The sequence below is a fragment of the Oryctolagus cuniculus genome, chromosome 11, assembly GCF_964237555.1.
Source record: "Oryctolagus cuniculus chromosome 11, mOryCun1.1, whole genome shotgun sequence".
NCBI lineage: Eukaryota > Metazoa > Chordata > Mammalia > Lagomorpha > Leporidae > Oryctolagus > Oryctolagus cuniculus.
The window spans coordinates 27,805,216-27,819,607 of NC_091442.1; the positions used below are offsets into that span (position 1 = coordinate 27,805,216).

Sequence of the window (14,392 nt, forward strand, 5' to 3'; positions counted from 1 at the left end):
TGCAGCAGGGGCACCCGCGAGTCCCCTGGGCACATTGGGCCTTGCCCTTGTTCTTGTAACCAGACGTCCGTATGGTCTCCTTTCACCCTGACCACCCTGTGGGTGCCGTTTTGTCTCCGCCTTCCCTTTTATAACCACAAATTGTCCTGGGCCCATATGGAAGTGTGACTTCTCTCCCCTTCTGCTCATGGTGGCACCTTCGGGTCTTCCTTCTGGCAGAGAGCCCTTAAGGATAACCCAGGGATCCTGGTCTTCCCCAGAGCCCTCTCTGCTAAGCACAGCAGCCGCAGCTGAACCTGTCTCTTTGGGGACCAATTGAGGCAGTTGGCAGGTTTTGTTTCAGCCCCACAGTTAACAAATTGCGGAAGGGAATTAGTGTATCCACATAGCTAGCTGCCAATTACTAGGAAGTTCCCCTGGTCCGTCTTGGGTTCCTCCCAGTGCCTGTTTACCAGCCGAGGCACTAGGGGAGACCATCTGCCCGGTGCCCCAGCCACCTCGGCTGCCTGAGACCAAGTCTGCATGGTCCTGGGTCTTGTGGCCCAGGGTAGGTGACTGGGCATGCAGCCCTGCCTGCTGTGGTGACCAGAGACCTCCACATCTCACAGCTTTCTGTCTTGCCTGTTACTCCTGTGCATTTGGCAGACTTTCCTTTAATATCAGCCCCAGCTCCCTCCAAGGAGTCAAAGGGTTTCATATTGAGCGCATCAGCAGTGCCGGCATGATTGCTGCTGCAAGAAAACAAGTCCCCTTGTCCAAGAGCTTCCACGGGGACCACTCCCTGTGGTTTGCGTGTACCCATTCACTGCCCTGACTGAACTTTCTGGCACTCTCGAGATAAAGCTGACGTCTGTCTGTGGCAACAGCACCATCTTGGCCTGAAGCCCTTCTCATACCCTTAGACTCAGTAAGCCACACCCTGCTGTCCTTGAGGCCTGCTGCTGTTGCTGGAGTGGGTGCCCTTGCTGTAGGCAGTGATGGAGAGTGGGTGTGTGGACCCCTCTCAGAATCTGCGTGGTGTGGGGCATTCTACCGGGAACATGCACGTGACTTCTGTTCTGATACTTTCTGGTCCTGGGGGGCTGCCGAGCTGTGTGTCCTCGGAATTAGGAGTTCAGGTGAAGATCCCTTGTGCTGGCCCCACGTCTTTGAGTTGGCATGTGAAGGCCTGACACCTCACAGAGGAGCAGAGAGAGACTGGAAGCCAGGTTTCCCACCTGCGCCTGCACCCACACCCTCAGCCCCAGCAACATCAGTGTTTTCCTTTCATTTTTTTGAAAGCCATCTGGAGGCAGCTCCCTAAGATGATGCCTGTGCTGTGAGAGCCTGGGGGACCGTCTGCCTCTCAGAGCATTCGTGGGGCTGGCTTCCCCTACACACCCTCATAAGTAGGAGATTAGTGTGGGGGAGTAGGTGCCTCTTAGGCACAAGGGAGACCTCTAGCTATGCAAGGGCTGGTGCTCCGCCCCTGGCAGAACTACCCCCAGCCCCTTCTTTCACACTTGTGGTTTCAGTGTGGAGGTTAGTAGTCCTGCACCTTGCTGGGCAGCACCCCCACCAGAAGCCCATCACTACCTCCTGAGCCGCCTGTTAGGGAAGGAGTTGCAAGGCAGTTTTGCCACATGACAGATTGTTTGGGCCTGGAAGGAGACCATGCTATGTCTTTAAGATCTGGGAAAGTGCACAAAGTTGAAGCCAAACCTAAGTCTGTCAGGCCCAACTCTGTTCTCATTAACTTCTTACTGTGACCAACCTAGGCTCAGGGAGCAGAGTTTGAAGCCAGGCCAGCTCCAACCAGCCACACGTGGATGTGACGGGCCCTCTCCCCCTAAAGCTGCGTGGGTTTGCAGACAGCTGGCTCTCTGCTTCCCCTGCTGAAAGGCCTGGAAGGGAAAGAGGAGCCGAGAGCTGGAATCCAGGCCGTAGTCCAGGTTCTGTGACTAAGGAGACAGTGCAATGGCAGGACAATCCAGGAACCACAGTCGCCTCACTTTGCCCGCCAGCTCTGGAGGCGTGGGAGAGGGGAGCAGCATGGGGGAAGATAGCCCGGGCTTCGAAGTTGGATGCGCCGACTTGCCAGCTGCTGGGGCTGGGAGAGGTGCTGGGAGAGGCGGCCCAGCTTTGTGAGGCGGGGCTGAGCAGCCCTTTGTGCACCTGCTTGCTGGGGTGTTTGCTGGGAACGGGCGTACAGGTCTTGGCAGCGATGTGGGAACTCGGGCCCAGGCAGGAATTTTTAGAACCATATTTTGATGTTAAAGCCCTGTCACGCTGAATGAATGATTCTGTGCAGTTTGCAAATTAAATTTTTATTGCCAGGTACTAACTCCCAGTTTCCATCAATCACTAGGTAGTTGAGTTGGTTCTAAAAACCAGACATCGCATAGGAACCTGAGAGCCACAGGGAAGCGCCAGGCCGGCCCTAGCTGTTAGGAGCTTGAAGGGGGTGGTGAGATTGGAGCCCGCGGCCATCCGATGTCTGCTCGCGGGACAGCAGAGCGGAGTCCCTGTCCAGACTGGATCCTTGGGGCTGCCTCCTAGGAGGAGGGTGTGGAGGGGCTTGGGAGGGCGAGATGATTTGAGTGACAGCTGGGGGGAAAGTGGAGGGGCAGTGACGAGGGAGCAACAGGAGCTGAGACCCCACGCGGAAAGGAGGCAGTCACCACGAGCAGACACTGACTTGAGGCCAGGTCCTCTGTGTGCAAGCTTTGCCTGAGCAGGCGACACCTGGGAGGTTTCCCTGAGTTTTGGTTTGTATGTTCTGGCTGTGATTGAAAGCTGCCGAAGTACCTCAGTGCTCACCGTACCCGTTACGTTTGTTCTCACTGCCCTCACACCCGGCTAAGTTGGTATTTCCTCATTTTAGGTGGAGAAAACTGGAGCCCTGGGGCCATGCTTTGATAGTAATGGGTCGAGCAGGGATGTCAGCTTTGCATCTTCTTGCCCCGACTGTGCACCTCTCTGCTGCTCTGTGCAGTGCACTCTGAGCAGTGCTTCCTCTCGTGTCCAGGACCTGCTCCTTCCCTGCCTGCCCATGTCATGATGGGTGCCTCGTTTTGCTCAGAGACCATGAAGCACAGCCCTGAGGCCTTCCAGGTGCCTGCTGGTGCAGCCGCTGGCCTCTTGTGCCCCTCCTGTAGGCCTGCACGCTGCAGACAGCCCTGCTCCATCAGGCATCTTGGCGCCTATTCTGTCCACCCTGATGACGGGACATGCATCTTGCGTGGTGCAGTGGGCCGCTCGCCGCACAGGCGTTCCTGGCGTGGCCTACTTTAAGCACCATGATCGCCCGCTCAGCTGTAGAGAATGATGCGACACAGAGCTGGGCGCCTCTGACTGATTGGAATGGACAGCAGAGCTGGGGCCACCGAAGCCCCAGGGCCAGTGAGGTCTGAGTGCGAGATGCCAGATGCTCTGGTGTGATAAACACATGAGAAATGACTCACTTGCAAGGTGACCCTACTTAGAAAAGGAGAGGTCTACCCTCTTGTGATCCGGAAACCTTGAAGCTTGCTTTTTCCATAACATGGTGAGCTCCAGTTGAATAACCTGAGCCTTGGTTTGCTCCCGTGTAGAATGGGGATACTTCCTGCTGGTCCTTTGTGTGGACAGAGGAGGCTGTGGTGTAGTAAACCTTGCGTGGTGTCCAGCGTGTCCCAGGTCTCCCCAGCTGCAGCAGTGCGGCGGGGTGCGTTCCTGCTCCGCACCCAGCAGCACCATGCCCGGTGTATCCTTTGCTGTGGTCTGAGCATACCAGCCAGCTTGCTTTGTGTTAAACAGGTGAGAGGCGGAGCGAAACAGAGAGAACTGGCCCTGGCCACTCACTCACCAGTCTCCGAGGCTGGACTTCTTCCTCCCGTGCGCAGAGAATGTGCGTGTGTGGCTAGCGGTGTCCACTCTGCCTTGCCAGCAGGAAGGGCCAGCCTAGGAGCCCTGAGCCAGCCTGCCTCTGACAAGTGCCCGTGGTTGCCTGGGCCGTTGGCCCACCCTTTCAGCAGAAGCAGTGACACTTTCTGTGTGACCTAGAGACAAGATCCAAGCAGATTTCCACGTCCCTAAACTTTGAAAATCTATCCTTAGCTACGAGCAGGTCAAAAGGTGCTGAAGATACTTCTGCCACTCCCTGGCTGTCCCTGAAGCCATAGTGGTGATGGGGTGGCCCAGGCTGCCATCCTCAGCCCTCCGAGTGGGTATCCGAGAGCTGCCCTCCTCCGCCACCTCCTTTCTTTCAGCCGCACGCTGAGGACATAAGACAAAGTTCTGGAACGAAGTTCTGACTCCAGGCCAGCTAGAGGTAGTCCTGTGACCCCTTAAAGAGTGTCGAGACAGCTCCTAACATCAAGAGCAGCGAGGGTGTGTCTTCCTGTGTTCCCCACCCTCTGCCAGGTGCTGAAGCCTCACTCCTCCAGTAAGGATGGGGCTGTGATCCCGGACAGGGCTAGACGGTGGCAGAGCGTGGCTTTGAACCCTGCCTCTACCTCACATAGCCTGCACTCCTCCCTGACAGCCCACTGCAGGGAGGATGTCGAGTTTCAGACATGGCGGTGGTTCCAGACTCCCGCGTTTTGTAGGACTGTGCGGCTCAAAGGCCTGTGGTCACAGAAGGGACCGTTGTTTTAAAATCAGCCCACTACTTTCATCATTGCATCAAAGAAATGACATTTTGACACCAGAAAGTTGGAAGGCTGCAGTTTCCTAGTAGGGTCTAGTCCTCTGCTCACTGGGCTGTTCCGAGCCTGCAGGCTGAGGCGTGGCAGGTGGGAGCCCGTCCCGTGGCCAGCTCGTGCTCCTTGCCTGATCACCCCAGCTCTCCCCAGCCTCTGCACTCCAAGCTCTACTGGCCTTCCTGGGAGGGATTTGGTTCCTTTGGACACACCTGACAGCTACTTGGCTGGCGTGGGAACTTGCTGGAAGGCTGCTCACCACATCCTGCTTTGTGCCCTGGGCACCAGACCTGTACAGAGGTGCCCACGCCAAGCCCTCTGGGAGCCTTTTTCAGCGAGTCTGTTTACCAGTGCAGGGATTCAGTGGGTGTGAAACTCCACCAGTCTCCTCCTGTCTCTCCAGAAGACGACACTGCAGAGGTCCGTGTTAAAAACGGGGGCTCGGGGTGACACTGACCTGGGCTTCACCCCTTCTCTCTGCTGCTTAGTAGCTGTGCTTCAGCTTCCTTGGCCCCCACCCCCGGGGGACAGTGGCGTCTGCCCCTGGGTCACTGGGAGCGAAACAAGGCAGGTGTCGAGCACTTGGTCGGTCCCTTTTGGGAGACGCTGATGGGAAGGCTGATGGGAGGGCTGGAAGCAGCTGCCCGTCTGGGGTGTTGTCTGGCTTAGAGGAAATGCTCATGAGCGAGTGCAGCTGTGACAGTTACAGAGCAATAAAGTGAGATGTGCTGGGGGAGTTTAGTCCAAGAGCTGAATAAGGAAGGTGAGGACTCGCCAGCAGCCCTGCCTGGGTCACGTTCTGCCCCAGGAGCATGCCACTTGCAAGCTGTTGGCACCTGTGGCCATTCCAGCCTTGCAGGCACCCAGTGAGGAAACCGGGGGAACTCTGAGTGGGAGGCTCTGGAGAAGTTGGTCCCTCGCCGGTCCTGCCGCCGACCATCTCTGTGACGTGCGGCCAGGGTCTCCATCACGCAGCCTGGCCGGAGCCGTCCTCACCACAGTTAGTGCAGTGCAGGCGTCACCTGCTTTGCAGGTGTTAGCTCTGTGTTAGAGGCAGGGGTCCCACCAAGGGGGATGAGGCAAGCCCAGAGGGGAGCTGTGACAGCTGCTAGGATGAAGGGCCACATGCACAGCCTACCAGAGCTGGGCCCTGCACCATCTGTTGTGCCAGCGGGTGCCCAGGAGGGAGTGCTGCTCCCAGCCAGAGCACTGTGGCATGTCCCTGCTCAGGGCTTAGGAACTGCCTTCACCGTCCTCCTCCAGTGTATCTAGAGCTGGGCCTCTCCACGGGGAGAGCCCTCTGACCTTCTCCCTGCCCACAAGGGACGGCCAGACTCAGACCTGGAGGCTGCCTGGAGTCGCCCACCAGGAGGTCCGGAGCCAGGGCCACAGCTGAAGGAGTCGGAGGAGCCCTGGGGAAATGGCAGTTCCCCACGGGGGACCTGGTGATTACAGCGGCCCTTGCTGGCTACACCGCCTGCACCTCGGGCTGTGCAGGGGGCTGGCAGCTGGGGTGACCTTTGCAGTCACACTCTGCTCCATAGTTTATTACATGCAGGGGTCTCTGGCCTCCCGAGGTTGCGCCTCTGCCAGCCCTGCTTCCCAGCGGCTGGTGCCCCCTGCGAGGACTTGTCCTCAGCCTGGTTGCTCGTGGAGGGGTGAAAGCAGTGTTGCAAGGTCCTAACTGGGCCCAGAGGTTGTCTTCCTGTTGGACACAGTAGATCACGTGTGATGCAGTTTCTTGGGCTTCTTGGTCTTGTTTCGTGAGGCCTAGTGTCTGGATGCTGAGGACCTCCTAAGCCCTCTCCCCCTGTCCTGGGGTTGCTCTGCTTCCCCTACTGGAAGCCTGGGAGAAAGCACTAGGTAACTAAAGCTCGTGTGTGAGGTGCTCCTGGACCACCAGGAGATGTGTCTTAGTTTTATTTTTCTAAGTCAAGAACCCACAGTTTTGTTGAGCGGGAGTAGCAGGCAGAGGACGGAAGTAGCAGAGCCAAAAGTGGGCCTGGGGACCCCTGCGTTTCTTTCTGGCTCACGTGCTTCTCCGCTGTCTTGACCAGCACCCCTGCCTCACTGCAGACCCCCCTGGGTCACTCCTCGCCCGTGCAGTGGAGTGGGAGTCACACATCCGGCCTCCTGTTGGAGAATTTTCCATTGTCCACTCTGTGGCAGGAGCCTGCACGTGGACCTTTCTGTTGACTGCCCGTTTTTTCACGTTCAGCGTTCGGTTTTTCCCATTAAAACGTCACGTGGGAGAGTGTGGAGCATGCGCAGTGTTGATCGGGAAAGGCCGGAAAGAGCAGGATCCGGCTGGGACAAGCGTGGCTTTGGGGTGTATCTCTTGCCGGGCTCTCCTCAGGTGGGCGCTGTGTGTTTCTGCGTGGCTGTGGTCATACAGGGCACCACCCAGCCTTGCAACCCACCGTTTTCCTGAGCCCGCCAAGTGCTTAGCCACATTGTGGTCGCAAGCACTGCACAGCTGTCTCCCTCCTCCTGCAGTGCGTCAGTGAGATGATGGTTCCTGGGAGTTATTGCCCATGATTGAACTAATGCTTCAGCTAACGTCTTGATTCATGAAGTCCTTTAAATACTTGGGTTTAACAGTGAGGCTGGACTTGCAGGGGTGCATTTTAAGAGGCTACTGGACAGACACATTTGGTGCTCTGAGAACACTGCCCCACACTGCCTTCCAGAAGGCTGTTTACCCTGCCCCGTGGTGTGGGGGGAGAGCCACAACCAGTGTTGACGGCAGGGTGGGCGGCCTGTGTGATGGAACATGTCCAGAGTCTCTGCAGGCGGACGGTTGGCTGGGGAGGGCCAGGCTGGGCAACTGTGTCAGTCATCTTCTACTTAGACCTCGGAGCACGAGTGCGAGAAGGGTGGGAAGTAAACCGCCCAGTGTCGCCGCACCCCTGTATCCCTCGGCAGTGGGCATGGCTGGGAGGACACACTGCCCTACAGAGCCGGCGGCCCCTGCTGGAACTGGCAGCACACAGGGAAGACCTGTGTGGGTCTGGCCTTTGGGGTGAGAACGACTGTGTGTGCAGTAGGCTGCACCGCCTGGGATGGGGCACTCAGGCAGCTCGGAGTGACGCTGGCCTGAGACTTGCCTCTGTGGGCTTTCGAGGTCTAGGCCTTTGCTAGAAAAATCCCTTGAAGAAGAGGTCCGTCTTACCCCCAAGTCCTCCCAAATCATAGCTAACACTGACAGGACAGGCACTCTTGTAAGTCGGACGTGTGTATGTGTGTGTGTGTGTGTGTGTAATAGCCTGTGCCATTGGTACGGGTGCTGAGAGCGGGAGACAGAGGACTTCAGTTCCCCCAGTCCAGCGGCAGAGCCTGCCTACTCAGCTTCAGCTCCAGCTCCAGCTCTGGAGCCTGACCCTGTCTTCATTGAGGTGCCCAGCAGTGCGCAGGACGGGCTGAGCATTTGGCTCTGAATCTAATGCTGACTCTAGGGGCCAGGGGGAGCCAGAAGACTCTGGCCCTGCTTCAGAGCCCCAGCCGCTCTAAGGCTGCGGTGGGTAGCCTGGCTAGGTTCTCAGAGGCCTGAGCCCCACTTTTCCCATCTCTAAAATAGGCTCATTAAACCCTGAGAGGTTGGCAAGAAAAATTGATTACAGTTAGGCCTGGCAGGGAAGAGGGGAGTCAGGAACCAGGGCTGGCCATCCAGTCCTAACTAATGGGGCAGGGAGGCTGGGGTGGGGGGAGGGAAGGGGTTTGGGCACAGATCAGTGGCTGGAGCCAGCGTACCTGGGTTCTCACCCAGGGTCTGCCCCGGTTATCACGACCTCAGGTAAGTTACCTAGCCTGCACCATGCTTGCCTCATCTGGAAGGGGAGAACAGGTGTCCAGGGGAGGGCAGTTGTATTGAGTGAGGCTTGGCTTACTCCACGTGAAGCATTTAGGAGCGCCCAGCCCGCTGAGCCTGTGTCCACTCTTTGCCTGCCTTCTGTCTTCCAGGTGGGGACCCCCAGTCTCATCGTGTCCCGGACAGAGGACGGCAGAGTACAGGTGGTGGCCTGGCCGCTTGGCGATCTCCCGACAGCTGGGTCTCCAGCAATGTGAAGCTTTTGTTTGGGTTTCTTCTTGTAGTGTTGCTTACTTCTTTGTCTTTGTCCTTTTCTTTTTTAATTTAAACCGTTGAAACTTCAGAAGATCAGGAAGCCGTGCTGTGGACAGGCCCCGTTTCTTTAAAGAAGTTCACTGTGGACAGCCATATGTATAAATATCCCTGTCAATCTTTGTAAGGGGCTAGGGAGCGACTTTGCTTTTGTCCTTCTCCCTCCCTCTGTTGTCTTTCTTTTTACACGTAGCGTCTCAGTTCTGCTCATAGCACCTCACTTCCCCAGAGGAGGCCTGCTCCCCAGGGAGGAGGTGGGGGGTTCTCCGGGAAAGGCCTGTGGGAACTGCCCAACTCTGGGGGGCTGGTCCTGGCCTCGGACACGATCAGCAGCGAAGACCCACCGAGAAGACCACGGTTTGACCAGAGCTGCAGACGGACTCGGCTGGGGGGTTCTTGTTGAGCTGCTGGGAGCCCCAGGCTGCACCAGGACTTAGAGCGGTGGGGGGGCCTGTGTGGCCCTGTGTGGCGGGGAGGAGGGGTTTGGAGGGAGGAGCAGAAAGGTGACTGCCTCCCACTGCCTGATGCGGTCAGATAAGCCACCCCAGCACAGCTCTGTGCTTGGGAAAGAAACGGTCGTGCCAAACCTCTTCCCCAGCCACAGCTGGGTCCTCCACGACGCCTCTCCCTCCACCTGCTGGACACACTGCCTGGCGCCCTAAGCTCCAGCTGTGAGCATTGCCATGGTAACGGGGGTCTGGAACTGGCTGCCATGCCATGGAGAGTGAACCCTGTGCGCCGGAACCCACGGTGCCACCAGTGGTGACACACCCTGTCAAGCTCCATCTCTCTCACCCCTGGGGACTCATCGTTTGGTGCCCACCCTCAGTGTCAACGTGTCAGATGGAAGAGAATGGACCTGCCCCAGCCAGGGAGGTATCTGCCTGGTGGGTTAGAACCCCTGCGGCTGACAGGTGCCCACCGGGGTGCCTGACCACTTGAGAGCATTCTCAGCCGCGACCTCTCAGCCCTGCCCGCTGTGTCGCTCTCTGGCCATTCCGGCACTGGCAGCGCCCCTGCAGCAGCCGCAGGAGGCCTCTCCTCCTGGGCTCCTCTGGCTCTCCAGTCGCAGGTAGAAGGCGCTCCCCCAAAGCTCCCCTCCCCACTCTGGCCGCATAGGCTTGGGCCCGGGAAAGGGAGAGGCCTTGTTTTGTGTTCGTTTTTGTTTCTTGTTGAACCTAAACCAGCATAAGATTGACAGGAGAGATGGTTGGTGTGTGACCAAGGCGGGCTGTCCCCCCAGGGCAGCGATCCCTTAGGCCTGGGCGTCGGGAAGAGACCAGCAGGACCCGGAGCCCAGCTTGGCCCTGTTTGCTCACATCCTCTGCCTCTCTCCTGGGCCCTGGGCAGTGGCTTCCTCCTCCTCCTGGGCCGACAGCTGCTGCTGTTAGCAGAGGACCCCGCAGGGCTGCAGGTGGTGACCAGGCCCCTTCTCTCCCTGGCCTCAACGCCGAGACTGCGTTCCTGTCTCCTCTCGGGCACATTCCTACCCTGCCTTCCCTTGGGGCGGCTGCCTCGCCACACACAAGCAAGTGGGAAGAACAGTGCCCAGACTCTGCGCCCCAGCTCCCCTGGCCGCAGTCGGGCCCTGACCTCCCCCTCCCCACCCTGGCCTGGCTCTCAGCTCTGAATGAGCTTCGGGGCAGGCATGCTTCCGCACTGTTATTTTCCTGCGAATCACCGAGTCCTTGGCAGACCAGAGGCCCGCCTGGTGGGGAGCCAGCTTCCCCGTCCCCTGATCTGCGGCTCCCGGCCTTACTGGCTTGGTGGCAGAGCCTCTTTTCCTAGCTCCAAGTGCCTGTCTCTCCCTCCCCTTCTCCCCCTGCCGCCCCCCACATCGGCCCTCTGTGCCCCCAGGCGTTCAGCCAGTTAGGTGGAAGTCAGGCCTGTACAAACTTGGGCTCTTCCCTGTGTGGAGGCTGTCCTTGGGGCCGGCCCTGTGGTCCCGAGCCGCTGTCCACCTCTTCCCTCTGGTTGCCCCCCTCCCCAGCTCTCATACCCATCAGCGCCTCTGTGGGGCAGCATCTCAGTGCCAGCAAGTTTGTTAGACCTAGCCATGTTCTAGGAGTTTCCAAACCTTAAACAGCAGTCATTCGTTCTCTTGGACCTGTGTGAGGATGGCCCACGGGAAGGGAGGATCCTGGCCCTGCCCTGCTGGGTCTCAGCAGGGTGTCCCAGTGGGCAAGGAATGAGCAGGGCTGATCCTAGTGCCTTATCCCATTGTCCTCCCCTGACCAGACCTCCGGCTCAGCTGGGACTGGGCGGCTTCCTTCACCCTCTCCGTGTCCATCTGGCACTTGCACTCTCACCTTCTCACTCACAGGTCGCCACAGGGGTGGATGTCCCCTTTCTGGGGGCTGGAGCCAGGCTCACGTCTCCCCACCCACCGCCCGGGCACTCATGAGCAGCGTTAGCCCAGATCGGAAGAACTGTGCTGCAGGCAGATGCACTGTCTGCCTCTTACCTCCAGTCAGGAGGACGCCGCTGGCTGACTGGCCCAGACTGGCTCCATCTGGCCGCCTGCTGGGCCCCAGGACTGAAGCCACAGGCCTCAGCCTCTTCTCATCCCAGAGGCGTTGGGACAGGGAGTTCTGTCTTCCCGCCCCAACACGGCCTCCCCCCGTGGCTGCCTTCCTGAGGGAAGGCACTAAATGTTTACTTAAGAAATACCCTGTTTACAGCTGGAGGAGAACTGAGCCCAGCACAGGTGCGGACTCGGTGCCTGCACTGGGCCTGCCTGCGGACGGCGCTGCCAGCGGGGTCCCCAGAGCAGGCGAAGGCAGAGGTGCTGGGGCGGGGTGAGGGCCTTCACCCCTCTGCTCCCCAACCCCGTGGTGCTAAGACCGCGTCCCCGTTCCTCGCAGCCTTCCTGCCCCTGGACATTCCCTAGTGCGCCCCTCCCTCCCAGGCTCTCCGCTCCTTCCCTTAGCCTCGCTTGTCTCCTGGCCTAGAAAACCAGTGTTTGGAGCAATAAGATTATTATTTTTGTCTGAGTCTTTTTCTAAGAAAAGGAAAAGCGCTGGGAATGGTGGGAATCTTTCTTTTTATGCCGTTGGCTGTTTACCTTTGTAGCAGACAGACCCTAATAGGACGGCTGTCTGGGTTTTAGCCTTGGTCTCTTTGGAAACTTGGAAACAGGTGTCGAGGTGCCACCCCTTTGCAGAGGGGCCCTAGCTCTGCTCCCGCCTGGCCCAGCCCTGCCCACTCCCGCACTTCCCACCTCCCTCCCTGCCCGTGCCCCGCCCTCCTCCCACCTTCAGGAGATACTGGTGGCTCTCCCTCCAGGTGGGTCTCCGTGTTCCCTGAATTGGTGGCCTCCAGGACCCCTCGGGCCTACAACCTCAGAACAGCCACTGTTCAGGTCCCTCGGTTTTGGAGGCTGAGGTCCAAGGATGCCACCTGTGCCACCCTTGTGTGCTGGGCTGGGCATGGCCTCCCGGTGCACACAGAGCGCTCTGGTCCTGCTCTGTATTGGCCACTGGCGCGGGGGTCTCGTCTGCACAGATGCCCTCCGTCGCAGCCCTGGGGGCCTCACACGGCTGGCCTGCAGTGCATCTACAGCTGCCACCAAGAGTTGAACCCATGGCTCCTGAGGTTGCAGGGGGTACCCCAAGATCCCCTCCCCTTGCTTTCTTCCAGGAGGGGCCCCGAGAGGAAGCAGTGTCCCTTGTGCCCCAGGGGTGTCTGCATCAGGGCAGGGGGTGCACTTCGTGGCTTCTTCCATTCAAGGTTGCTGACTGGTCGAGAGGGAGACTAAGCCAGACACAAAGTTAGTTTCAAATACTAGTTAATGAATCTATTTTTCTTTTTTTGCACAGAAGCTGGTAATCTAGGACCTACGTGTGAACAACTTTCTATGACTATTTTTTTGTACTTGGTTTACTTGGGTTGGTATGAGACATTCTATTTAAGTTCCTCGAACACTGTGCATCCCCAATGTGTATGAATGACTGAGGCTTTGTAAATTAAGGGACGTTTGTGTGAATAAAGTTATTTGATGGGGTCAGAGAAGCCATATGTGATTTAAAAACGCGTGTTTGGTGATTTGTTGCTGCTCTTTGGGAGTGCCAAGACGCCGGTATCCCCTGTCCTGCCTGGTGGGGGGTGAGAGAGCAAAGGTCGCCCAGCCCCTCCATGCTCAGCAGCTGGAGGAAACCGCTTTCGGCTGGTCTTGCCGGGACAGCCCTGAGAAGCAGGTGCTCAGGAGTGAGGGACCCAGGGCCTGAGCCCATGTGGCCATTCCCCCTTCCCGTCATCACCAAGGTCCTCAGCTGCAGCCCTCAGGGAGTCCCAGCGGGAAGCAGAGCTTGGGCTCAGGGCCACAGGGGCAGGGTGAGGGCTGGGAACGCTCAGCAGGGAGTGTAGGCCATCAGAGGGTCAGAGCAGCCTGGTGGCCTGAGCTGGTAGCCTCCATACCTGGAGAACACGCACTGGTCAGGCTACTGTGGTTGGGGTGGGATTGGGGAAGTGAGCACATGGCCCTCTGGTCCAACGAGTAGGCCATTCCAGGAGGAACAAATAGCCCATTCCAGGAGGAACGGCACTGGAATCCCTTGGAGGCTTACTGCCCGGGGCTGTGATGTGTGCTCCTCCGCTCATGCTCACGACTGCTGGGTGAGGGGGCTGGGAAGAACGGAACTCCCCACTGCACGCGGCCCCGGCAACCTGTGTCCCGTCCCATGAGTGGGGGTGACCAGAGCTGCCCTCCGAGTGAGGACGCGGCCCGGCACCTAGCAGGCTCGCAGGCAAATGCTCCTGTAGCCTCTTCTGAGAGAGAGCGCCTTGGAGCTTAGCAGGCCCGGGAAGGGTGGGTGAGGTTTGCTGAGGAGCCCACTACTCAGGCTCCCGCAGGGGAAGCAGCAGACACAGTCAGGGGTTTGGAATGTGGGCCTTAGAGGGGCAGATAAGGCAGGCTTCCGGCCTAATCCGGGAGGGAACAAGCCGCATTCCAGCCCAGGGCTTGGTGTCCACTGGGTGCTGCTGGGGGTGACACTAACAGCAGGGCTTCTGTTCTGTTCTGAGCCTGAGCAAGGACCTGGAGCTGGAGCGCCTTTATTATGTATTTGAAGTGGTCTTACTCGGCTTTATTTCCAGGAAATGCTTCATTCCATAAAATAGGATGAGTGTTCCTGGTTTGGTTGTGTGCTTTTTTTTTTTTTTTTTTTAAAGATTTATTTGAAAGGCACAGTTACAGAAAGGGAGAGACAGAAATCTTCCATCCACTGGTTCACTCGCCAAATGGCCAGGGCCAGGCCAGGCCAAAGCCAGGATCCAGGGACTTCTGGGTCTCCCACGTGGGTGCAGGGGCTCAAGGACTTGGATCATCTTCCACTGCTTTCCCAGGCACATGAGCTTTTTTTTTGTGGGTTGGTTGAAGGAATTCACCCATTTGAAATGTACCGTTGTGGTTTTCAGTTTGTGTACGGAGTTGTGCAGTCACTGCCTCTGTCTACTTTGAGGCCGTTTTTACAGTCCAGGCCCCTCTGCGGTGGTTTCTGTACCCCCGGCACACACTGAGCTCCTGGCACGCACCAATCCACTCTGGGCTCTGGGTTGCCCATGCCAGCCATTGCGGGTCAGCGGAACTGTCCAGTAAAGACCTTTGCACAGC

The 14,392-nt window shown here is 58.2% G+C and overlaps 1 protein-coding gene across 4 annotated transcripts in view; it reads left to right on the top strand.

Moving 5' to 3' along the window:
- STK35 (serine/threonine kinase 35) overlaps positions 1 to 14,392 on the top strand; it is an 80,607-nt gene that overhangs the window by 28,490 nt on the left and 37,725 nt on the right. For 3 of the 4 annotated variants that reach the window (XM_008256210.4, XM_051845184.2, XM_008256211.4), the window contains exon 4: positions 8,622 to 12,811. The exons of the other annotated variant lie outside the window; for it this stretch is intronic. The gene's annotated coding sequence lies outside the window, so the exon portion shown is untranslated. Of the gene's footprint in view, positions 1 to 8,621; positions 12,812 to 14,392 lie in introns of those variants that run through there. 4 annotated transcript variants of the gene reach the window in all.